Source organism: Simochromis diagramma, unplaced genomic scaffold (genome assembly GCF_900408965.1).
Source record: "Simochromis diagramma unplaced genomic scaffold, fSimDia1.1 OVJJ01000269.1, whole genome shotgun sequence".
NCBI lineage: Eukaryota > Metazoa > Chordata > Actinopteri > Cichliformes > Cichlidae > Simochromis > Simochromis diagramma.
The window spans coordinates 13,553-40,671 of record NW_024386939.1 but is presented as its reverse complement, the minus strand read 5'-3'; the positions used below and the strand labels follow the sequence as shown (position 1 = coordinate 40,671).

Below are 27,119 nucleotides of genomic sequence, written 5' to 3'. Positions count from 1 at the left end.
ATTTGAAGAATTCTCTCCTTCAGGTTGTTGACCATATCCTTAGGAAAGCAGAGGACTTTAGTGTTCTTACCGCACATCCTTTGTACATCCTTTACGGCAGAGTCACCCACAATCAGAGTTTCAGGCCTAGCCTTTAGCTTTCCCTGTGGTCTTTTACTTTTCAACAGATTTTCAGACAGAGGGACAAAAGGACCCCCTGTCCCTCTGTGGGGGGATACTCCCACTAGGTTTATATCTGGGACTCTCCACCATTTGACCTTAGAACTGAAGAAGCTTCTCGGATGAGAGGTGAAACGTCTTCAAGTAACTTAAAGAAGTCCAGACGCTTTTCTTTGCAAGCTCCTTTGACTACGATGACCTGGATGACTGAGAACCTTCACAGACTTCCTATTCACGGTTGTCCAGTCCTGTTTCCTCTCGTATACAGGGGTAGAAGAGCTTCTCTGTCTCGTAGGAAGTAAAGGCCAGTCGGTTTCAGAGATTTTAGCTCGCTGTGCTCTGCCCGTGATACGTCCTCCCCCTTCCAGGAGACATGATTTATGTCTTGGTTTTGCACCAAGACAGTCCAAGGGGGGATTATCACTTGAGGATTTATAATAATGCACAGAGTCTACTTTCTTGGTCATGTTATCTGTGCTCCTTAGCTATGTACTAGCTTGCTCATCGCCATTGTTTTGAATCAAAGGCAAGGTTGTTTCATTTCCACACAGTCCATTTACCTCTACGTTTACTTCTAAGTGATGAATTTTTGTCTCCAGTACTGCAATCTTCTGCAGGAGGCTGTGGTAGTCATCTGTGGAGAGGGAAGGAATCTTGTTGCTAGTTAGCCTAGCGGTTAGCACCTTTCCAGGCTATTGAGGCTGTTCGGTGCCCAGATGCTGTAATCAGGCTTCAGCTGTGTCTAGGCCACAGACACACGGAGTGCTGAGGATAAGGTAACTATAAAAATGTTGCTGTTTCTGTTAAGAACACTTTAGTCCTAATGATCTATAAGTGTCCAGAAGCTATCGCAGGTAAGCTCATACGGAAAAAAGGGGGAAAAAATCAGCATAAAAATCAATAAAAATCAATAAAAGAAGCAAAGCATTTAAAGAGCAAAGAGACGAAGCGTCCACACTCACAAAAAAAAGGTTATGTTGTGGTGATCCCTGAGTTGGGGGATGGGTGTTCATACTGGAGTGCAAAATTAAAACCAGTGGAAGATGGACAAGAAAAGTTCAAAGCCATCAGGTGCTCAGTTTAGAAAAAATAGAAAAGAAGAGGAGGAGGAACGAGCAAAAGATGCAGGTAAGCAGATGTGTCATTGGATAATGGCAGGTCATCCTGAAACAATCAGAATCAGAATACTTTATTAATCCCTAAGGAAATAATGTGGGTTACAGTTGCTCCAAAAATAAATGGTAAAAATAGTAACAGTAACAGACTAAACTCCAAACAATACATTATGTTACAGATTTTAATATTAATTAGTCCTTGTCAATTGTTGGTTTGTCCTGTTCTCATTGTGTGACGAATTATGATGGCTGTTTGGTAGCCGTCTGCATACAATGCATACTCTCTCTCTCTTCATGTGTGTGTGTGTGTTTCTCTGGTGAATTTTGACAACAGTTTTATGTTAACGCACAATCCTTAATATGTTTTATGTGTGTGTGTGTGTGTGTGGGGGGGGGGGCCTGGTGGCCAGAGAGAGTGTTCGCCCGGGGCGCCAAACAGGCTAGGACCGCCACTGACCATCAGTTAATCTAGCTAAGTGTAAACAGCAGTAAATACTAAATATTGAATGTTGTTGTGTAGCAAGCAGGACCGACAGCGCACAATGTGCTTGGAAATAGCACCAATAAAGGTGTAGTTTATGTCTATGAACAGTGGACACCCGTGTGCACACCTGTGTGGATCAGCGCGCTTCATTCAAAAGGTTTCCCCATGTAATGATCTGCTAGAGGATGTAGAGAGCCACAGCCCCGTCTCCCAGGGCATGAAGCAGGCATGGAGGAGATCCAGGCTCCAGACATCCAGAGGCCCCAGAGTGCGAGAGCCCAAGGAGGACCACCGGAGGGGCATCCGTGCCACCCTCCTGGGAAGAGCTGAGGAGAGCCCCAGATGAGGGGTCACCCAGTAGCCACGGAGCAGAAGCCAGAGGGGGCTGCAGTGGCGTGCCCGCCGGCTCTGCCGGCAGCCAGTTGTGCCAGAGTGAACCGAGCCGCACGCCCAGAGGCCGGAGGCCTGACCGGGCAACAGGCACCAGGCCCTGCCAAGTAGTCACCGGGAGTGAGCTGGTACATACCTGAGCGCCCAGCCCCGGACACCAAGAACCACCAACCCACCGACCCCTGAGGGCATCAGTTACCGGCAGGGAGTGTGGTGAGGGGAGATAGGCCTTTGGAGGGCCTGGGAGTTCCCAGAGAGGTGGAGTGTAAGACCCGACCTGACATATAGACACAGACAAACTCTGTACATAAGATGTAAGGGCGGTGGCCACAATTCAGAGATGGTCCTGGTGTTTCACTGGGATGCTCTCTCCACATTGCAATGTGTTTATTAAACCCACTTCAAATCAAGCTCACTGGGTGTGTTGCAGGTTATTGTTAAAATTTCCACAACAATGTGTATATGTGTTAGTAGGATTAATGCATTTTCTGTTCGTGTGTGTGATTTTTGTGTGCCTCTCCTCCTTGCAGTGTTTCAGACACTTTTCAATTCTCCACTCAAAGGCAGTCTGTTTTCCTCCCCAGGTTCCTTAGCCCAATTTGATCTCCCACACTAAACAACAGCGTTCTTCCATGTCTCCTCCCCCTCCTTCCACTGTAGTCTCGTCTCCCCCCTTGCAGCAGTCCATTGCAGTCAGTTGTCTTCAGCTTTGTCCTGTGTAATCCCACTGTCTCTGTCTGTTTGGTCATGCAACATGCAGCACCTGTATAAAAAAGGCCAAAGCAGACTGTACTTCCTCAGGAGCAGCACAGCACAGAAGGACTCATCCAGGCTGGAAAAACGAATCAGGAAGGCTGGCTCTGTGGTCGGCATGAAGCTGGACACTTTGGTGACAGTGGCAGAGAAAAGGACATTAAAGAAACTGCTGGACATTATGGAAAATGCTGGGCATCCTCTGCACACGGTGGTAAATAATCAGAGGAGCCTGTTCAGTGACAGGTTGCTTCTCCCAAAGACAAGAACCAACAGGCTTAAAAACTCCTTTGTCTCACACGCCATCAAACTCCTCGTTGGAGGGGAGAGGGAGGGGAAACAGGAGGACAAAGGAGGGCGGGAACAACTGAGCTGTAGTGCTTTTTTTTTCCAACTGTGCAATATTTGCAATATTGTTTTATATTCGACTTTTTTGTGGGGCAAATAATATTGACACCAGTCATTTTGAGTTTTTCTGACATTATTCTGTTATTGTGTACAAAATATTTAAAAAATTAAGCTATAGGGAAATCCTCTAGTTTAAAATCTTGTTTAAAAAAAGCACTTGGGACAATTGTGTTGGTGACAGCTTTTGTTATAATATCAATAATATTTCTATGAATATGGGATACTGTTACATGTTTGCATAGACTTTTGTGGAATATGGAGACACTCCTGGCATTATATGAGCAAAGTGAGACTCATTTTTTAGGGTTGGTGGAGATGAGTGTGAAGATCCAAACAATCCCTGTCAGTGATGGAGAAGCTTTGATGAAAATATTTGGTAAAAAGTTCACCAGCATGAAGGAAATGAAGTTTCAAACTTTCCTTAGGAGGAGCCCAGCACGCCTGCTTAAAGAAACGTAAGTGTGGCGATGTGGATGCTTGCAGCGACTGCTGTATCCACAGGTTTCTGTAAGAGCGTACGTAGGCTGCCATGACAGACCACTACTTCCGTTGTCCGGTTTTATACTTCCGGTTACTCAAAGCGAGACCCAGCGTTCAGTCGTTGCTAACAACAAAATCAGTTACTTTGTGCGGTAATAAGTTGCTTTACCTGTTCGAAGATAAGCTCGGGTTCAACGTGTGCTGTCGTCGGCTGCCACAATAATTCAAGAAAACTGAAAAATGCATTAGAAACATTTTGCCTTGAGCATCAACAACTTAGAAAGGCCTGTCCGTGCCCACCGCCCTACGCACTGCACTCTATGTTTCTAAGGCGGAAGGAGGATCGGAAACTAGCGTGGCGGGCAGCTTTAAGACTCAAACACCCTCCAAAGAGAGTGTATGTTTGCTCCTTTCATTTTATCGATAAAAAGCCCACAGAGCTACACCCCGACCCGGAGCTTTATCTGGGCTATGACCGACCCCCACCGAAGAAAAGAAGAACGCTCACTCGGACCACTTTGAGTGTGACAGCTTCCAGTAATACAAACAAAAACACAGAATCTGTACCCGGTAAGTGAAAGTGTAAATGTGGTTTGCCACCGTTTCGCATTTTAAACACGCAATTCTTTACTTTTACTAAATAACAGCCTATGGTGAATGGCGTTAGTATCAGCACTAGCTGGTTATTAGCAGCAAAGTCTCAATTTTAACAAAAGTTTATAATAATAATAATAATAATAATAATAATAATAATAATAATAATAATGCCAAAAGATTAGCTCCAAGGGCTGTAAAAGTCTTAGGTTTGTGTTTATAAAGAACATGTTTTTTCAAGTCGAGAAAACTCAAGTAAAAACGTTAAAGGCAACCTTTGCAAAGATACCAACAGTTGTGACTTTTTTTTAGAATGTAAAATAAAATCTAATCACAGTAATTGAATAAAATTGTGACAAATTTTTAGGGGACTTAGGAACATTTTATGTTGACATTTATGATTTTGCATTTGTGTGAAAAAATGAGAAATTTCACTCAAAAATATAATAAGCTAAGTGACACTTTACAGTTTCTCTTATGCTAACAGTTTGACTGTACATCTGATTATATTTTTGTCTTATTCAGACTCCACAGTGTTACGTTCAGTGGAATTAGACCAGGCCAGCATCTCCACACAACCCCCTGAGCCACATCTGCACTCAGTCCACACACAGTGGGAGGATCCTTCGCAACAAGACCATCAATACTGCAACAGGTCTCGCAGAAAAGATGTGCAGGATAAGATGACTCAGTGTGATGAAGTTGCATATTTCATTCTTGAAAATGATGCAGACGCTTTGCTGTACACTGGGATAGCCTTAGAAACATTTAACACACTTGTGTCGACACTGGAAGGATATGACAACAATGAATTTACCATGCCTGTCCGAGATCAAGTCCTCATGACACTTATGAAATTAAAGAGTAACCGTGTAATAGGTGACCTAAGCCGCCAGTTTCATATATCACAAAGCATGGCCAGCAAGATCATCTCACACTGGTTAGACAAGCTGGAGGAAGTTCTCCGACCATTAATTCCATGGCTGCCAAAAGAAACTATTCAAGCAACTATGCCTGAAGCCTTCAAGAAGAACTTTCCAAATACTACATGCATTATAGACTGCAGTGAGACCCTTTTACAGAAACCCAGAAATCTGGGCTCAAGAGGGGAATCATGCAGCCATTATTATTCACACAACACAGTCAAATATTTGGTTGCTGTTGCACCATGTGGACTAATCATGTTTGTGTCTGCGGCATATGGCGGCCGATGTAGTGACAAATTTATCACAATGGACTCTGGAATATTAACATACCTAAAACCTGGTGATGAAGTCATGGCAGATAGAGGTTTTATAATTAAAGACTTACTCTTTGAGAGAAAAGTTAGATTAGTAATACCCGCTTTCACAAAAAAACGTAGACCGCTAACTGAGGAACAGGTAACATACACACGTCGGATTGCAAATGTAAGAATCCATGTTGAAAGAGCAATCAGACGCTTGAAAGTCTACAAAATACTTTCACAAATTGTTCCTATAAGCATGGCTCCTAAAGTAGACAAGATACTGAGAATATGTGCTGCTCTAGTGAACTTAAGAGAGGATCTCATTCGTGATACACAATAATTGTGTATGTTATGAACAATTGTGGACTCGGGGATATTAAGATGGTTACTCAGGACATAAAGTTGTGTAGTGTAATGTAATTATTTTAAAATTTGATGTACATATATGTAGAGAGTAAATAATTCCAGGTCTCACTTTTTTATCTTGTGTTCTAGAAGAAAGGTTATGTGATACAGTGTGTGTGTGTGTGTGTGTGTGTGTGTGTGTGTGTGTGTGTGTGTGTGTGTGTGTATATATATAAAAAACAATTGCAATCAATCAATTGAACAATTATTACTTTTTTATTCAACCACAATGTGATACATTTCTTAAATGAAAAAAAAATGTTTTTCTCAAATCAACAATAATTAGTTGTGCATTCTTGACATTTTTTTGTGTTGGAAGATTACGGAAATACAGAACTATTCACAACATTTAATGTTGTCAGTTTGTCATTCATTTCCCACCATATGTTACAACTACGTACATTTTAGTTGTATTGAAATATTTAACAGATTTCATATTGAATGTCTCCTTTCATTCACAAGACAGAGACCAAACTCTGCAGACATGTTGGTGTCTGACTGTCCCATTTATAGTTGTAACATGCATTAAACCTTGCCTATTATCTTCAAGTATCTCTCATTTAACTGAAACCGTCCTGCTGCATACTCCTCTACAAGTCGAGGTAAGAAATATGAGAAGTAAAACCCTCTCAAGCGTTTTACTTGTTCCTTTACAAATGCTTCATCAAATCAAATCAAATCAAATCACTTTTTATTGTCACATCACATGTGCAGGTACATTGGTACAGCACATGTGAGTGAAATTCTTGTGTGCGAGCTTCACAAGCAACAGAGTTGTGCAAAATACAATAATGTAAACAAGCAAAATACAAGAATGGCTACATCTGAAACTAATAAATATATGTACAATGTATAATAGTATATGCATTTCTGGATGTGTATACTAAATATTTTTCTACCTGTGTGTGTGTGTGTGTGTGTGTGTGTACACATATTTTACAAATTAAATAGAGTAAACAATAAATAAAATATATAAAATAAAATATACAGAGTGAGACATGTGCAAAACAGTGGCGTTACTGTACAGTATGGAGTGCATAATGTTAAAGTTCCAGTAGTGAAGCTGAGGTGTCTATGAAGTGTTCAGCAGTCTGATGGCCTGATGGAAGAAGCTGTCTCTCAGTCTGCTGGTACGGGACCGGATGCTGCAGAACCTCCTTCCTGATGGAAGTAGTCTGAACAGTTTATGGCTGGGGTGACTGGAGTCCTTGATGATCCTCCCCGCTTTCCTCAGGCACCGCTTCCTGTAGATGTCTTGGAGGGAGGGAAGCTCACCTCCAATTATCCGTTCAGAGCACCGCACTACTCGCTGGAGAGCTTTGCAGTTGTAGGCGGTGCTGTTGCCATACCAGGTGGTGATGCATCCAGTGAGGATGCTCTCAATGGCACAGTGATAGAAGGTCCTGAGGATGCGGGGGCTCATGCCGAATCTTTTCAGTCTCCTGAGAAAGAAGAGGCGCTGCTGCGCCTTCTTCACTGTTTTGTTTGTGTGTACTGACCACGTAAGATCCTCAGCCAGATGTACACCAAGGAACCGGAAGCTGCTCACTCTCTCCACAGCAGCGCCGTTGATGGTGATGGGGGTGTGTACTTCTCTGCACCTTCGGAAGTCCACTATCAACTCCTTTGTCTTTGCGACGTTGAGGGTGAGATGGTTGTCTTGACACCAGTGGGTCAGGGCGCTGACCTCCTCCCTGTAAGCTGTCTCATCACCATTGGTGATAAGACCCACCACTGTAGTGTCGTCCGCAAACTTCACAATGATGTTGGAGTTGTTAGTGGCCGTGCAGTCGTAGGTGTAGAGTGAGTATAGGAGAGGGCTCAGTACACACCCCATCATATTGCACTGTAAATGAAACATGCTCAGTAGGTGTCCAGATCACAAGTGTGGCAGTCTTGAGCCCTGTGCAAAACATTGTAAGTTGCACTTGCATGTAATAGCCTCTGCTGCCAGTTTTCTGCAGCTGCAGTTCCTCATCTACCAGTTTGATATCGCTGCATTTCTGAGTAAGCTGCTCCGTGAGTGAAGGACAAGTCTGCACAGGACATTTTATTTCTAGAAGCACATCTGAGTCAATGACCCCGTCAGGACTCGCAGAGAGCCATGGCTCCTGGATGCTGATAACACTACCCATGTGAAGGATGTTCATACCCTGTTCTTTCAGCTGATGACAAGCTCTAAATTCATTTTCTTTACCATAGTTTGTTTCATAATTCCCACGAAAGGAAGGGTACATGTGCTCAGATAAAAATTTGTCATTTTTTGTGGTGGCACGTACTGGAACTTTTTTAGCAGAGCTTGCTGTAAGTCTGATTTTCCTGCAGTTGTGCCACAAATCAGATGCACTTTGCTCTTTTGTTTCATCTTGTAATTGTTCTGCTTGCTCTTCAGAAACTTGAATGTATGTCTGGTAGAATGCCCTGCATGGATTACAGCTTAGTTTGTAACTGTGTGCTTGGTGTGGCTGAAAAAATTGCTCATCAACTTTACTGTTGCGGTGAGGACCTGCAGACGGCGAGGCATTGTAACACTTTCCAATTAATGTGTTCTTGAGGAGGAAAAGTGGCTTCACTGGTGCTTGGCTAACACTGTCAATAAAGTCTTGATGTGTAAGGTGATATGGTGTGTTAGGGAGAGATTGTGTCACTGCAGTCCGGGAGTTCACATCGTACTGCTGCTCTGCCCTGTGATGTCTGAAGTTTATCTGGCTTAGACGTTTAGGTTCAAGGTCCTTTGCTGTCCCTGCATTCCACCTGCGCTGCTCGTCTGTACACGCAAGCCCTGTCTTTCCACTGATTGCAGCATTCTGCACCTGTAACAAACATTAATAGTTTTTTCTCACTGTCAATACTCAAGATTTAACATAATGAGGAAGTTTACACTAACAAAAGCAGTACACGGTCGGTGTCCTGCATGTTATAGATATGACCCTGGGTCAATACACCTGAATCATATCCAAAACAGATATAAACACTGGCAAAGTCACCCATATTATCCATTTCATATTAATAGTCAGTTACTTTTTGATGCAGAAATATACATCCACAGTCTAAGTTTTTTCAAAGTAGTGTGTGTGTACAAATATACATATATATAAACAAACATGTATTATACTACCCTGTGTCACTTCTTATAACTATAGTTTTTCTTGTCTTGTAAATTTGACCTTAATGTGCAGTCTTTTATTTTTTTTTATATTTTATCTTCATGTGATTGTACAGCATACAGCCCACACAAAGTTAACGAGTGGCTTTCACATGTAAACAGTGCTCCACGTAATACTTGGCTAGATGGCAGTAGCGTGACTCCTTAATCACAGCCTTTGACCAGTCCAGTGTTTCTGTTTCAGTGATTTAAACATTGTGATATCCAGATAAGTGATATACCTTCCACAGAATAGCAGCCGCATGACTACATGATCTCCCTAATCCAGCGATACAGGAACAGCCGACTGTCTCCACTACTCCACTTTCTCTTAGCATTGCCCATGCTAAGTGTTTCAATTGATTAATACTCTGGCTCGGCTCTACAGCTGCTTTAAGAAAAATGAAGTCGCCTTGTTTGTTGAGCAGTACTTTATCAATTTTGTTGCTGTGCAGGTAATTATACGCCTCGCTGCTCTTGTAATTACGTAATTCCTCGCCATCAACGCCTTCGGAAAATACAAGGTAATTAATAATGTCGATGTAGCTAACATCGGGCCATAGTTTCATGTCATCTACCCACTCCGTGAGAAGTGACGGGTGAGGCACTGCAACTGAACTGTCCTCGCTGCTTTTTAAAACATCTCTACTGTGTATCCACCTTCGATGTGTTGCCATTTACTCCAGGTAAAAGAAACTGCAGTGAGAGAAATCTTTATCAATAGTGAAGGTGTAACCCCGCAACTGTCAACAACAGCGCAAGCGGAAGTAAAAAACCGGCTTCCGCTATGAATCGGGGTAATGGCGCGAAATCAGAAATACTGTGGATAGAGGCCATCCTGCTACACATGAAACACATCAGAGTCATAATTGTTATTTTAGTCACGTGTTTCTTTATTATCCTTATTGTTTTATCTGGGACTGTTTGCAGACATCTCAGAGAGAGGAGACACCAGCATCTGAACAGAGACTCAAACCAGCAACCTGCAGCTCCCTGCTTGGCTGCTCCAGTTTTCTCCTCACTCATGTTGCCCACCAGTGATTTCTAGCTGCCCACCCACACAGCAGGCTAGAATATGCGCTGAGCCTCAGCACCCAATACTTGGACATGTTTTCTTTATTAAACAATGAACCAGACCCCAAAAAGTAAACAGCTGTTATTGCTAGGCAACGGGAGCAGCATTTGGTGATGCAGCACCTGACATTCCTGACCATGTGGGCGGAGCATGCATGAAATGGAATGTTTAGTAGAACTGTGCAACACAAGCACTTAGTTACAGCATGTTTCATTGTATCCAGACACAGCTAGAGACACATCTACAGCAGCATCTCTGTGCAGGACAAACGACAGCTGACGAAGAAACATCGAAAACTTCACTTCACTCCTCTACAAAACGTTGGTTCCTTTGTTTAAAAGGCCAAAATGAATCAAGGGAGAACGAGAAGAGGATCGGCGAGTGCTTCACCTCACAATACAGTACAGCTGATTCATTTTAAATTTCAAATGATACAGGCTGAAAATGTCAAATTAAAAGAAGAGGCAGAAAAATCTAGAGGAGAAGCTAAAAATTCAAAGTTTGAAACTGAAGTAGTATTGCAGGAATTACTGCATGTGGGTCTAAAACTTAAAGGAGAGAAAATGAGAAAACAACAGGCAGAAAACGAGAATGAAAACATGAAGAAAGAACTGTTGGAAGCTCAAAAAGCATTGGAGGAAGAGAAAAGCACAGCACAAGAAGCCAAAAATAAATATCAAACTGCAAAGAAGGAGGCAGGAAATGTGATGCAGGAATTACAGGAGGTGCAGGAAGCTTTTGAAGAGGAAAAAAGGAAAATGCAGTTGGAAACACAAGAAGCTGCAAATGTAATGGCTGAAGCTGAAACACTAAGGAAGGAATTACTGCATGTGAAGCACCAACTTAAAGAGGAGAAAAAACGTAAACATGAGGCAGAAAATGAGATTGAAAATATGAAGAAAGAATTGTTGGAAGCTCAAAAAGTGTTGGAGGAAGAGAAAATTAAAATACAGGAAGCAAAGAAAGAAATGGAAGATACAAAGAGTTACACTCAAAACATGAAGAAGGAACTGATGAAAGTGCAAGAATAACTTGCAGAAGAGAAAATTGAGGTGAAGGCGTTCAAGAAAGAAATGAGCGGCTCTGCGGTGACCAAGAAAGACTGCAAAGACGCACTTAAAGAAATACGAAAGCACAAAAAGGAAGCTAAAGAGCTCCTCAAACAGAAAGTGAAACTGGCCAAACAGCAGCTGAAAGAAACATTTAAAGATGCCGAGGAGCAGCTCAACAAAACCTTAAAAGAGCTGAAGGCAAAAGAAAAGAAAGCCGAGGACAGGAGGGGATTCTGGAGCAGACTGCTGAGAAAGAACTGACCCAGCAGCATCGAGTTTGAGGAGATCAATAGTTTCTTCCTCCTTCCCCCTCTCTCCACCTTTCTTTCACCCCATCCTTCTTCTTGGGACGTTTGTTTGTTTTTTAAAAACTCTAATCTAAATACATGTACTGAAATACACAAATAAAATTGCCATAACTTGACCTCATGTTGCCTGCTTCTTTTCTTGTGTGTCTGTGGATGTAAAACAGTAACACACTTTCTGCTCTGTGTGTTTTTAATTGTAAATAAATGCAATATGTTTTCATTTTGGCGCCGCGTGTCATGGCACGCCGTTTCTCGGTTCTGCAATATTTATGTTTTGTGTTCTTAGTGGTGTCTCTGCTAGTTTTAAAAACCCACTCTTTGTTGGTGTATGAGCTACAGACGCTGCTTAATATCCGTGACTCACTGCTGAAGTTTCCCAGCGTTAGCGAGCGATGTGGAAGACTCCCGCCGCCTCTGGCGTCGGTACCGGGGGAACTGCATCGCCGTGATCCCCCCTGGAATCCTTCGAAACGGAAGCGCTGGAGAAGTGGACGAATGCGCGGAATGCGCTCTGGGAAGCGTGTTCGGGTTAGAACTCGGATGCGGCGAGTTCTTACCATCGGTGACCATGGCTGTTTAGGACTTTATTTTGGCCTCAAACAGCGCTGCCTTCTTCCTGTTTACCCTACGTCATCGGAGCACGCTCACCCGAGGCTGCTTTATTGGTCGCCATGCCGACGGGATATGAGGGGAGGTGGAGCAAATATAAACAACCTACAATTACTGCCTGCTACCATGGATGGACAGAGAGTTAAATTAGCTCTCTTAAATGCAAGATCTGTATCAAATAAAACTCATGTTCTTCGGGACTTTTTTGATACACACAAGCTGGACATCATGCTCCTAACTGAGACATGGCTTCGCGTTGGTGAAGTGGCACCCTTGCTGGAACTTGCCCCTCCGATGCCAGCTTTTTCAGCTCCCCCAGGTTGTCTGGGAGGGGAGGCGGGGTACCCTCTATCATCAAAGACTGTTTTAAATGCAAACAGATACAAAGTCCTGGTGTTTTTACCTCATTTGAGTCCCAACTCCTGACTTTAAGCTGTCCTGTGGTTCTAATTATAGTCATCTATCGTCCACCTAAATATAATGACTTGTTTATTTCGGAATTTTCAGACTTCTTGACATGTTTTATCGCTCACTACGAAAGGATTCTTATAGTGGGGGACTTTAATATTCATCTGTGTTGTGAGGATAAACCCCTGGTCAAAGATTTCTTGAATGTAATTGATTCCTTAAACTTCACACAATTTGTGTCTGGGCCAACACGTAAGGGCCACACCCTAGACCTTGTCTTGGGTTACGGACTGAATGTATCAATGACTGAAAATTGTGTTTTACCTATCTTAGACCACTCAGCAATTTTATTTGATATTTTAATCCCTAAATCTCCAGCTTCTGCGAGGGGAAGATTGCCCCTCAGATCATCTCGTTATATTAGCCCCGAAGCATTGCTTGGAGTTAAATTACATCTACCTGATGTGTTGGACCCTATTTATACCCAGGAGTTATGTGTAGACACCTTGACTGTGAACCTTAATAATACACTTCTTGAACTACGGGACTCTGTTGCTCCCGTAAAGAAGTCGAAATGTCAAAAAAGGAACTCTATGCCTTGGCTCAATGAGGAGCTCCTGAACTTGAGAAGAAATTGTAGAAAAGCAGAGCGTCACTGGAGATCTTCCAGACTAGAAGTATTTCTCCAGGCTTGGAAGGACTCACTGTCTTCTTTTCAATCAGCGATGTTGGCAGCGAAAGAAAATTATTTCTCAAATCTTATCATGAGTCATAAACATAACTCGAAACTCCTTTTCAACATAGTGTCCCAACTTACAGAGAGTAAGTCAACTCTCTGCTGTTCTAATTTGACAGCTCATGACTTTCTTATGTTTTTCAGAGACAGGGCTGAAACACTTAGGAATCAGATTACTCCCTCCTCAAGCTTTTCATTAGACTACTCGGCTGCTTTGCCTGTTGGTGCTGATAAACTATTTTCTGACTTCGAGGTTATTTCCCTGTATGGATTAACTAAGGTTGTAAAAGCAGCTCGATGTACAACCTGTTCTTTGGATCCTGTACCAGCCTGGGCTACAAAGGAACTGTGGTCAGCATTAGGACCCTACATTCTGTTTCTTTTAAATACTTCACTGACGACCGGAGTCTTTCCTGAATGTTTTAAATCAGCTGTGGTAGTGCCAATCTTGAAAAAGCCTGGACTGGATGTTGATATGGTCGTAAACTATAGACCTATCTCACATCTGTCTTTTTTATCTAAAATCTTTGAAAAAGTGGTTTTTAAGCAGCTCACTGAGCATTTGTCAACAAGCAATCTGTTTGAACCATTTCAGTCTGCTTTTAGACCAAATCACTCCACAGAAACAGCTTTAGTAAAAGTGGTAAATGATCTGCTGGTAAATGCAGACAACGATCGCACTTCAGTTTTATTGCTGCTGGATCTAAGTGCTGCGTTTGACACTGTGGATCACTGCATTTTATTAGATAGGCTTGAACATTTTATTGGAATTACAGGAAATGTTTTATCGTGGCTGAGATCTTACCTGTCCGGGAGGTCTCAGACTGTTAGTTTTAAAAATGATCTCTCTGAGGCCTGTGCAGTGAGGCATGGGGTCCCTCAGGGCTCTGTACTTGGACCATTGCTGTTTTCTACGTACTAGTGATGGGTCGTTCGCGAACGAAATGGCTCTTAGAGCCGGCTCTTTGACGTGAACGACGCGAGCCGGCTCCTTATCGCGAGCCGTCACGTGGGTTTTTTTTTTTTTCTTTCTCTCAGCCTCTCTCTCGCACTTTTTTTCCGCTTCACTCTGCACGCGAGCCTTGTGCTTTACGCTGGGCAGAGGGGGGAGGGGCGGTAGTTACACTCAGTAGCACAGGAACAGAGCCAGAGAGAGAGAAAGAGAGGCAGGGACAACAACATTAGAAAGGTATAGTAATCATCCACAACTATTTTCAGTTGCAGATGATAAAGGATTGAGAAAGTTTATTCATGCAGGTCCATATGACAGAGAATATGCATGTTATTTTAGTTTTCATATTATAATTTATATTTAATTGTGTTGTGGTTTGCAGTGTTTTGTGTTCTTTTCACTTTAAATTTGTGAAAGGAAAAAGCTGAAAATTTAAATAGTTAAAACTTGAAATGTGAATAGTTGATTTTTGTATTATATGATTTATTTATTACATTTTATGTGGAGTGAATAAATAAAAGTATATTTACGGTGGCCCCTAGAGACAAAGCACATACAAACTTCAAATCACGTACGAACTCTGAAGCATGTACAAACTCCAAAACACGTAAAAACACGTACAAACTCCAAAACACGTAAAAACTCCAAAACACGTAAAAACACGTACAAACTCCGAAGCACATAAAAACTCAGAAGCATATAAAAACTCAGAAGCATATAAAAACTCAAAACACGTACAAAAGACAACAGAAGTGCTCCAGGATGCTGGGCGCAGTGTTGAGCCTTTGTTATCTTGTGGCTACACAAGCCAGCAAGTACCAACGACCGGATTTGGTGTGTGGTAATAACAGGTAAATGAACTTTTTTTTTTAATTATTTGAATATATATATGAGTGCCTGTGTATAAATACACAAACAATACACACATGCTTTCAATTGTGTAATTTAAGTGATCTAGTAGCTCTGCTTTGGAAGTTCAGTTCATGCTAGAAATGTGTTTTGGAGTTTGTACGTGTTTTGTCTCTAGGGGCCACCGCATATATTTATATATAAACATATATAAATAAAACCACTTGTTTTTATGTTAGTAATTCCTTTTGTGCATAATTTTATATTATTGTTAATAATAAATTAATTAAAGCAACAAAACAACCTGAAGAGCCGGTTCGGAGCCGAAAGAGCCGGCTCTTTTTAGTGAGCCGAACCGAAAGAGCCGGATCTCTAAAAAGAGCCGGAAATCCCATCACTACTACGTACCTGCTGCCTCTTGGTGTTCTTTTACGTTCTTTTAATGTAACCTTTCATTGTTACGCTGATGACCTGCAGCTTTATGTTCCTTTAACCATTGGAAATTGTGCTGAAGTCTCTAAACTAGAATCTTGTCTATCTGCAATTAAGGGCTGGTTATCGGATAATTTCTTGCTCCTAAATACTGATAAAACAGAGTTGATGGTCATTGGGCCACGCAAATTTCAGCACTTGTCCAAAAATTTAATCTTGAGAATTGATGACAGTGTCATAAATTGTAGGGACAAGGTAAAAAACTTGGGCGTGTGGTTTGACGTGGTGCTCTCTTTCGAGTCTCATGTAAAAGAGATAACAAAGACCGCCTTTTATCATTTGAGGAACATAGCCAGAATCAGACAAGTAGACAAAGACAATTGGAGAGCGTGCTTTTTCTTTTCGTGTCCCGTTTCTGTGGAACACCCTCCCTCAAGATGTTAGGCAGGTATGCTCCGTGGAGGTTTTTAAAACTAAGCTGAAGACACATTTGTTCACCTTATCTTACAAGTCTTAATTCTATGGCTTTTAGTTTTTAAATTCTTACTGTTTTTAACTTGTATTGTGTCTTTTACGTGTATTGCTATGTATCGCTTTTTATTATTTCATTTTTTTTTATCTCTTTAGTTTTAAACAGTTGTACAGCACTTTGTTTGAAAGCGCTTTATAAATAAAGTTATTATTATTATTATTATTATTTTAAAATGCAGTGCAAAAAACTTCTGCTCTAAATCTTTTTTTTTTTTAGCAAAAAGCTTTTTTTTTTGCCTGTTGTGGAAGTTTTCCATCAGTTAATACATGACAAAAGAAATCTGCCACCACAATTGTTAATGTTTACCTAACTGGGCTAAGACAAGTAAGACGATGACAAATAATTGCCGTTACTGATCCCTTTATCTGTTTGCTTTAAACACAATTAATTCCTTTAACTGAATAGACATGTATATGAGATTCCTTTTGTCAGGTAATCATATCTTTGTTGTAGATGACTCAGTCTGCATTGTTTTAATTAAACAGAAAATTTCAAAGAAAAACTACTAGCAACAGCCAGTAGTGCCCCTCAGCCTCCCAGCAGATGTACCTATGTAATGAATTTCTATATCCTATGTCGCCATGTTCTCAAGTTATTTGACCTCAAGGTCAAGGTTACTGATTTTAAACCAATTATAGATACACCTGTGGTATCAGTTTGAAACTCCTACGTGCCTTCGTTCTCATGTTATTGCATTCACAACTTGGGTGGACAAGTTGCTTTTTATGTTTTAGGGTTATTGATATAAATTCTGTGTTTCTGTGAGAAATCTGATGTTAAATATTTATATTTCCATTTTTTTAAAGAGTGTATGATAACTAGTTTACTTAACTATCTGTTACTCTCAAATGTAAAGGATAATTAATCAAATTTTAAAAAAGTTGTGAATCTACTTCATGTTTCATGCTGCCTCCTGACTTCTTAGTGACAAAAAATACAGAGAAATTCAGGAAAACAAATTCAGGGAAACTACACCTCCTGCTGTCCAAATTTCAACAAGATTACAACAGTGTTGCATCTTTTTAATTGTTACTCTTTTTTAACTAAATTTTTATTTATTTTGAATCAGCAGTGATACATCCTACACTTCCTCTGTAACTACACAAAGCAGCCATGAATTTCCAGCACACGTGTGTGTGTGTGTGTGTGTGTGTGTAGAGAGAGAGAGAGTGAGCTCACAAAATTAGGTGGTGTTCTTCATTGTAACAGTAAAGGTAGTATGTAGTGTGTAATTTGTTCCATCAGACAGACATCATACACTCTCTGGATCCATATATCCATATGTGGAAGTTTCTGGTTTTAATCATCTGATAGTTATGCATTTTAGGGCTGCAGTGAGTCATATATTTAGCAGGTAAGTTTTGGCTTTGCAATCAATATGTTCTGCAATCTTTCCCAACACTGCTACTGTAGGACTTACAGTGTGTTCACACCGAACGCGATGGACGCGAACAAAACGCCCCAAACGCCCCTAATTTGACGCGTGCACATTCGCGCCTCAATGCGTGTCCAAGAAAAATCCATAGCGCGTGAACCGGAAATGTGGGAGGGATGTGGGAGGAAGTTGTGCCAGACCGGTATCTTTGCTAGATGGCAGCTGTCAAGCTAGCGTTTGAAGAGAGAGTCTCCCTTCTCTATTTACTGTGGAGAGCAGAGCAGCGGCGCTAAGGACATCCTCGCCGTACCTGGGTCCATCAGGTCCTCCAGAGGCGTGAGCAGTTTGGTGAGTTTCAACACTTGCTCCAGGAGCTGCGCCTGGATGACGTTCAATTTCAGCGATATCGCCGTCTTTCACTCGCCCAGTTTGAGGACCTGCTGTCCCGCGTTGGTCCAAGCATCGCCCGCCTAGACACCAACTACAGGCGCTCAATCCCACCTGCAGAGTGCCTGTCCGAATGCCTGAGGTTAGTAAAAGTATTTAATATGGTAGTCCTTTATTGATACCTGTGCTAATATATGCTAAACTATCGTTTATACACTGCTAACATGGATGTGCTATGCTATCAATGAATGCCGTCTGTGTTTACTGAACGCAAACTGTGGTATGGAGACGACTGTTTATAATATTTCTAGTGATACTCGAAAGGTCTCATCAAGTCCCGATTTAATTCGATTTATGCTGTTATCAGTATTAGCAATGATAGCATGCCTGTGGTGTCATACGTATGCTCTCGGTGTTTGCTGATATCAAACTGGTATTAGGACCACTGTGGGTTAATCTTTGTTGTGATACTCACTCCTTTTTATTTAGACCTGGTTTAATTCTGGTGTAGTTGAATATTTGTATATAATCCCTGCAGCTGTCAGACTCTATAACAGGGGTCACCAGCCTGTATTAAAACAGAGTTAGATAAAACTGAACAGTTTGATTCATCTTTAGTTATATGGTTCTATCTAGCATATTCTCTCTTGATATGCTGTCTTATCACAGGTTAATTTGTCAAAAATATTAACAATGATTTAAGCAAGGAAAGGGCTACATATCAACATACAACTCTTTATTTCTATTAATGTCTTACTTCATTCCTACCTGATTGACATGTTTAGGAATTATGAGTGATTGGTACACTGTAGTGGTAAAAGTTGTTACCAATCAAATTATGATATGTTAAAGTTAAAACAAAACACAACTGTTTTAGATATTATCTAATATACATTTTGTAATTATCCTTATAATTACAAAATGTTTTATGTAAGATTTTGTAATTTAAATCTGACATCACAAAAGTTTTTTGGAATTTGAATAATGTATTTTGTAACTGCAGGACACATAATACTAATTTTGAACAATTCTGTCCAGGTTCCTTGCCACTGGGGACTCCTTCAGGACCAAGCGTTCAATTACAGAGTCGGTGTGTCCACGGTGTGCCAGATCACCCCCCAGGTAGCAACGGCCATCTGGGACTGTCTAGTGGACGACTTCATGGCTGTGCCTTCACCTGGAGACTGGCGGTCCATCACAGAGGGATTCCAGGAGCGCTGGAACTTCCCTCTCTGCTGTGGAGCTCTGGATGGGAAGCACGTCCAGACAAAGGCACCCCATATATCATATAGGAGACACACACATTGATATACACTAAATATTTATTTCATTTCTTTTTTTTGTGGTGCCCAAATTTATGCACCTGCTTGATTTTGTTTAAACAATTATTGCACACTTTCTGTAAATTCAGTAAACTTCTTTTCACTTCTCAAGTATCACTGTGTGTGTCTCCTATATGATATATTTAACTGACATTGTTTATTGTAACAACGATTTATACAGGAAAATGATGGCTATTAACAATGTTGCCCAAACTTTTGCATCCCAATGTATTAGTATATTTTGTCATTAGTATAATATGAAATAAATTCTACATGTGTCAAGTCGTGTGCCAACATTTGCTGTCTAGTAGAACTGAGACATTAGTCATTATAAAAATTTATTTGAAATAATATAAACATTCTCAAACAGAAAAACATTAAATATAAATATATAAAATATAAGTATTTACAGAGAGACAGGAATAAAAAGGACCCAGCTGCTCTCCAGAGCAGGAACAAGGCTGAGGAGGAAATGCTCCATTGGAGACTGGCGCGGCCTCTTCAGGGACTCCAGGATGGCCAGCTCCACCACCGATGGACCGTCCTGGGACCCGTCCCTCATCTGCCTCAGAGCCGTCCTCCTCTGTGGGCCTGTAAAACAGCACAAAACACAAAGCAATGAGAAGGCTGCTACTAGATTTTAATTTCAACATTGAAAAAAAAAAAAAAAAAACAGGATCTAATCAGATTGGTTGTAGATATTTAGTAAAGGTGATCACAAGGGAATCCAACGGAGTAAAAAGCTATCAGTGCTGCTGTACATAACTGTGGGTGCAGCAGCAGGAGCTCAGGGATTGGGGAGCCAGGAGAAGCAACAGGGGATGCTCTGCTGCAGAATCAGTTGGCTCTATCAATACAGTATTAAATGTTAACAGGTTGAATATAATAATCATAGAGTAGACAGTGGTCCCTCATTTATTGCAGCAGGGGTTCTCAGAATAACTAGCCCCTCGCCACGCACTTTATACACTTTTTTCCCCACACACATGAACATTAGTCACAGTTCTCACAGGCTGATTCTCACAGTGCAAACCTTTGTATATTGCAAAACGTAAAAGTATTATTATGCCGCGTTTTGTCTTCATCTGCCTGCCACTTTCGTGCGCCTTTTTCCCTCGCAGTGCAGGTGTGTATTTCCGAATGAGGGTCATAGTTATGGGTGTTTTTGTGCTGTTTTTTCTATTGGACGTGATGGTTATCAAAACCAAACATGATAAATTTGGCAAGCGCAGGAGACACAACACGGAGGAGATTTGTCAATCAGGCTGCAGAATGCAATGCTGTACCTTGCAATAAAAAAATCAGCGAAAAAGCGAAGAAGTGACGGATGAGCGGGACCACTGTGTGCTGTTTATTAATAAACAAAATATATTCCTATATGACAACATGCATAAAAGCAGAACGGTATTTGTACGTCAGTGGGGAAAATAGCAGTGGCTTGCTAGCTTTTGTGCGGCTTCCCCGGGTCAGTGAAAACTTTCAAAAGAGAAATGAATGAACTTACCAGGTTGCCTGATCTCTTTACATATCTTCCTCCAAGCTCGGTCCTTTATATTCCTGTCTCGGTACAGAAAGCAGCTGGTGTCGTACAGCTCTGGGTTGTTTGCTACAGCATTGATTAGCCTTCCCTCCATTGAAGAATGAAGGGCTTTGGCTGGATCTGCCCCTTTGTCCTGGTGCCTGGAGCCTGGTGACGTGGCTGTGACCAGGCTCCTGATTGGTTGTTGCGGCGCGATTTGACGCTGGAGTTCAGATTTTTCCAACTCGAGCGGTAGACGCGTAACGCGCGTATGTACAAAATGGAACACAAAAACTCACACGCGTGGTTTTTTCGCGAGTCAAACGCCTGAAACGCGCTACACTGACGCGCGTTTCAGGCGTTTTGGCATTTTCACGACGCAAATCTGCTTCCGAATTTTCGCGGGAGCCGCAATCGCGGGTCATCGCGCCTTTCCATTGACTTTACATGTAAACCTGACGCTCTGGCCGCCTCTATCGCGTTCGGTGTGAACACACCGTGAGTCTGCATGTTCCACCCACACACAACCTTCCCCCCTGAGTCACACTGTCACAGTAACACACAGAATGCAGATTTCGGTCCTCACAAAGATAGCTAGACAGGAACACACATGCTCCCAGTCTGAACTGTCAAACACATAAACAAACAGCTGTTAAACAACACTTTACTGTTTAAGGCCGGATTCTTCTTCAGTAACAATAATCTGAGGTCTACGGTGGCTGGGAAGTGCAAATCGCAACAAATTTAAAAACCGCAACAAATTACAAAAAAAAGCCCACAACAAAATACAAAAAGCCCACAACAAATTACAAAAACCCCACAACAAAATACAAAAAGCCCACAACAAATTACAAAAAGCCCACAACAAATTACAAAAAGCCCACAACAAAATACAAAAAGCCCACAACAAATTACAAAAAGCCCACAACAAAATACAAAAACCCCACAACAAAATACAAAAAGCCCACAACAAATTACAAAACCCCCACAACAAAATACAAAAAGCCCACAACAAATTACAAAAAGCCCACAACAAATTAAAAATCCTTGACGGAAAGGGATTGTCTGAAATACCGGAAGTGATGTCACGGGGGTGGGCGTGGAAAGGATTTTGGCCCGATCCGCCATTTTGGGGGTCTAAGTGAAAAAGGAGCGAAAGCATAGCCATGGTTCGTTCTTGCTGTGTAGTCCGCTGCAATGTTCGATCGCACGACCGGCAAGAGAATAAGCTTGAAAAGGGTTTGTCTTTTCATTCTTTCCCAACCTGGAAGCAACATGAGGCAGCTCGTGTGTTACCAAACGAAGGCGTCTAGCCTGGATAGCAGCTGTGAGACGAGCTGATATCCTGTTCTCTTCCATCTCCAAATATCTGTTGGTGCTCCAGACATTTTCATTCCGGTAAGTTCTAAATATGTTCATATCACTCTTTATAGCCTATTAGTTTTATTTTCGATGCGCTCTGAGGTCATAGCAAATTAGAAAAAAAACATCCTACTGAGTGATTTTGCAGAACTACCTTCTATTTATAGACTTGCTAATTATTTGGCATTATTGCAGCAAACCAGCCAATGAAATGGATGACATCGTGACTGGGTTCCAGCGCTACACAAGGGACCTGCTTCAAACATACCACCATGCCAATCAGATTACTTCTTCCATGTGAGGGTGAAGAGGTGACGCTTCTGGATAAGATGGTGAAGGTTTGCTGCGTTTTGGTGAACAGTGTGATAATAAAACCAGGGGAGAATGAAACTTGCTCCTGTTAAATATTCTTAAGTCTTTTGCTGTATAAATAGCAGTAATTTTTCAAAAGATAAACTGAAGTAATTGATAGTAAATAAAGTAATGTTAGTAGTGGGTGATATCGTGTAAATGCTGTCATGATTTTGTGTAAACATTTTGTCCTTTATAAACTATAAATGACATGGATTCTACATTGTAACTGATGTGATGTTCTATAAAGTGGTTTTAATAAAAAAAGAGCAAAAATTAGTTTGTTTCTTTATTCAACTTTTGAACAGTGGGATTCAGTCAGTACATATTCAGTAAATGCAAATTATTTACATGGCAGTGCACTTCAGGCATAAATCTAGATCCCTATATAAAACATTATGGGTCATTCCCACAACCCACAGCTTTACTGTGCTCCAGCAAAGATTCCAATAGCAGTGACAACTCCTCCACAGTAGCAGGTGGGATTTTTCTGTTTTGAGGACGGCTCCTTTTACCTGTCAATATGGATGGTCTGTTTATGTTTTGATCCAGAGCCGTTTTTGGGCAGCTGAAGAGGAGAAGTCTATCTTATGGCCAACCTCTGGCTGTATCTTGGTCATATTACCCAGCAAAACCCAGTATGCAGGTTCATCTGTAACAGTCCTCGTGCCACAGATCTGCACTGTTGCTTCTACATTAAACAGAAGAGCAGCGCCATGGATGCAGGTCTCCACGACTCCGGCCATACAGGTGCAGTGGGCGGCTTCAACCTTCCCTGTGATGCTCACAATGACCCATGGCTGCAATGCTGGTTCATTCAGTCTTTGAGAGTGCAGTACCTGAAACATACAAAGTTAATTTAAAGACAAGGACTCTAATGAGCCAAGGCCGACATAAATGTGTTTTATCTACTTTCAAATCCATTTTATCATAATGTAACAAAGTATTTAGAAAGTTAGCACATACATGTAATTGTTCATTTTTTTTATGTATCCATCTATTGAACGCTGCATGTTATATTCCAAATCTGCCTGTTCTCTTTCAGAAACCTGCCTTCAGAAAATGAACCTAAAGTATGTAATGCAAGGATGTGATCACTTTCAAGATGGAGAAAGCATAAAGTTTGACTTTAGGTGACAATTATGGACACGTAATATGATAAGGAGATTCTGCAGGTCATTAATCAATGTATTATAGTAAAAAATTTATTTTTTGTGACACAGGACACAAACATGGAAGCAAGATATATAATTAGGATTATTTATAATAAATATGAATAAAAGATTGCAATTTCTTTAACCACTGAGAATAACTAAATCCTTCAGGACAATGTCACATCAATGCACTGAACTCACTATGGCTACGTTCACACTGGAGGTCTTAATGCTCAATTCCGATATTTTTTTTATTTAAATCTGATTTTGTGTCTGCTTGTTCACACTACAAATAAAATGTGACAGCAAACGCAGTCCTTTGTGAACCCTCAAAGTGGCCCACATACGCAAAAGCAGACGTCACACACAACACGCTCTGTTTAGACCCAGACCAAACAGTATTGTTTGACTGATGGCCCTTAATATAAAGACTTGTTTCAGACTTTACATTGTCCAATTTTGCTTTAAGTTATTTTGTTATTTATATATGGCCTAATAATTATCCTTATTGTTGTTTTAGAGAGGAACGGTGCTTCAAAGGATAGTTGCAGATTTCTGTCAGAATCTGCAGATTATACAGTATAAATAAATGTTCACATTATCTTCCCAACAGTTTCACTAACATCTGCACGGGATGCACACGAAGCGCTTGTGTGTTCTCAATGTCTTCTCCAGCGCTGATAATTGGCATATGTTTTGTGTCAGTGAAATAAAAGACGGATTTAATGCGACATGACCATTCAAACAGCAGTCGCTTTCTAAAACATCAGATATGTATCGGATTAAGTACCACATACGAAAGTGACCCAGATCGGATTTGAAAATATCGGATTTGTGCTGTTTTTACACCGTCATACCATGATTGGATATGGGTCGCATACGGTCAAAAAAGTCGGATTTGATGCGCTTTCGCGTGCAGTGTGAACGTAGCCAGAGCCTCCGCATGTTCTCACTCTAATTTGCATCTCATGAATGAATTTATGATTGCACTAATTTGAATGTTCGGGAGAAAATCAAACGCATTTTACTCACAGTACCCTACAAACATCACTGCTGTTTAGTTTTCTGTCTTCATTTATGTTGGAAGTGATAGCAGAGCTGTATGTTTGAATTTGTTTCCAAAATCCCTCATTTAGATGGAAGCTAGCGAGCTAACTTCCTGCTAATTTCTAACTCTGTTAAATGTCATATATTCCGTTTCGTTTTCATGGTTGCCTGGATGATAAACTCAATTGTTACACATGGTAGAGCAGAACGCTGATCATTTTATTACAGATGAAAGACTTTAGATAGTTTTTCAACTCTCAGTGATGCCACAGTGATCCTGTGATTTATGGACGTGCAGCTGAGTTTGAGCCCAGACACGGCTAGTGACGTCAGACTTAAAGACCGGATAAAGAGTGATATGAACATATCTATAACTTACGGGAATGAAAATGTCTGGAGCACACCAACAGATATTTGGAGATGGAAGAGAACTGGATATCAGCTCATCTCACAGCTGCTATCCAGACTAGACGCATTCTTTTGGTAACATCTAATACATGAGCTGCCTCATGTTGCTTCCAGGTGGGGAAAGAATGAAAAGATAAACCATTTTCAACCTTATTCCCTTGCCGGTCGTGCGATCTAAGTTTACAACCGACCGCACAGCAAGTACGAACCATAGCTGGTGTTATCCGTGTACTTTCGCTCTTTCGCTAGCGCTTTGTTCGGCCCAGAAATGTGGCGCCTCAACCAAAAACCCTGGCCACGCCCCCTCTCGTTAACATCACGCTTGTGTCACTTCCGGTATTTCAGACAATCCCTTTCCGTCAAGGATTTGTAATTTGTTGTGGGGTTTTTGTATTTTGTTGTGGGGTTTTTGTATTTTGTTGTGGGCTTTTTGTAATTTGTTGTGGGGTTTTTGTATTTTGTTGTGGGGTTTTTGTATTTTGTTGTGGGGGTTTTGTATTTTGTTGTGGGGTTTTTGTAATTTGTTGTGGGGTTTTTGTATTTTGTTGTGGGGTTTTTGTAATTTGTTGTGGGGTTTTTGTAATTTGTTGTGGGTTTTTTTTAATTTGTTGCGGTTTTTTAATTTGTTGCAATTTGCACTTCCCAGCCACCGTAGAGGTCACTATCAGTGACTACTGTTTTATACAACATGCAATATACAGAAACATACCTGTGTTTTTCTTTATGCCGTACAAACTATTTTAAAAGAGCTTTGATCACAACATCTTTGGGATTTTACCCCAATCGGTTATTCTCCTTATTTTATCTGGTTTAACTAACAAAGGCTTAACATTTAACTCTTAACCTCATTCAAACTTGTTTAATTTCTCAGTAACTCAAACTTTTAATTTATTTGTCGTTTAATGTTTTATTTCTTTATCCTTATACCTTATAACCAGAAAAACCTTTTAGCTTATATTTTCACCTTATTGATCTATTATATATTATCACCTTATTGTAACCTTTGACCTTTGTCCTTGTTAGCCTTGATAAACCTTGATCTTCCTTGATCAAATCTTGAAATTTCTTTCACCTTTAAACTTCGGGCTTAAATCAAACCTTTGTTAAAAACCTTCTTACCAACTTGTAATTCCAACTTTCTGCATTAAACATGCATCTTATCATATAAACACTCGATCATTGTGACAGAGAGAACTGTAACCACTCACCGCTCACATTTTAATTTGGTTTATGCCCAATTTCGCAGCTTTTTTCATATAACAGGCTCTGCTTAATTTTGAAGGCCTTCTGTGAGGGTCAATCAGTTTCCTCCAGTTCTGGCATCTGACAGCAGCTCTGTCAGGAGCCTCTCCAATCCTCCTTTTCTCCTTTCCAACTGAAAAATCACGTCGGGTCACCAATTTGTTGTGTTCAGATTGTTTCAGGAGGAATTCAGGAGAAAAAGATTTAAAAAGATTTCCTTCAGCAGCTTAAATGACAAGTTTACAGCACGAATGGTTGATGTCTCCATGTAACAGTAAAGCTGCTACATGGAGGTGAACTCCAGCACCATTTTACATCCAGTCATACCATCAGCTTTAATGGTTCACTTTAATAAAACTAGTCAACAGGAAGCAGAATAAATCGAAACCAATCATTTACTGACAGCATATCTGATTGAAATAAGTGCAGATTATGTATGAAGTATAACTGCACACAATAACTGTATTACAATAGGGCTTAACAGCGCCCTCTGGTGGAGTGTTTCAGTACTGTGTTAACTACAATACACCACCTCCTCCTCCTCCTCACACCACCTGCTACAGCTCTACTCTTCTATGACTACAGTCATCCACAGCACTGATGTGAGGTCACATGGTTCATATGTAAGGAGCACAGAGACGTCCTATCAGCTGACCTCAGGTCAGTTTAATGACTGTGAGCAGCAGCTGTGTTATTGTCACTGTGACAGGGAGACACTCTCAGACACAGCGCTCATGTCAGCTTGTTCTCATGCAGGAGGATCAGGAGCTCCATGTTTGTCTTTCTGTTTGAATCATGATGTGTTTGTGCCATCAGAGTCTGTCATGAGTTCTAAATG

The 27,119-nt window shown here is 41.0% G+C and overlaps 1 long non-coding RNA gene across 1 annotated transcript; it reads left to right on the top strand.

Moving 5' to 3' along the window:
* Positions 1–389: 389 nt before the first annotated feature.
* On the top strand, positions 390–26,585 carry LOC120736958. Its single transcript, XR_005696650.1, has 4 exons — positions 390–921; positions 2,403–2,406; positions 17,240–17,246; positions 26,575–26,585. It is a non-coding gene; the product is annotated as an uncharacterized LOC120736958 (long non-coding RNA).
* Positions 26,586–27,119: the final 534 nt, after the last annotated feature.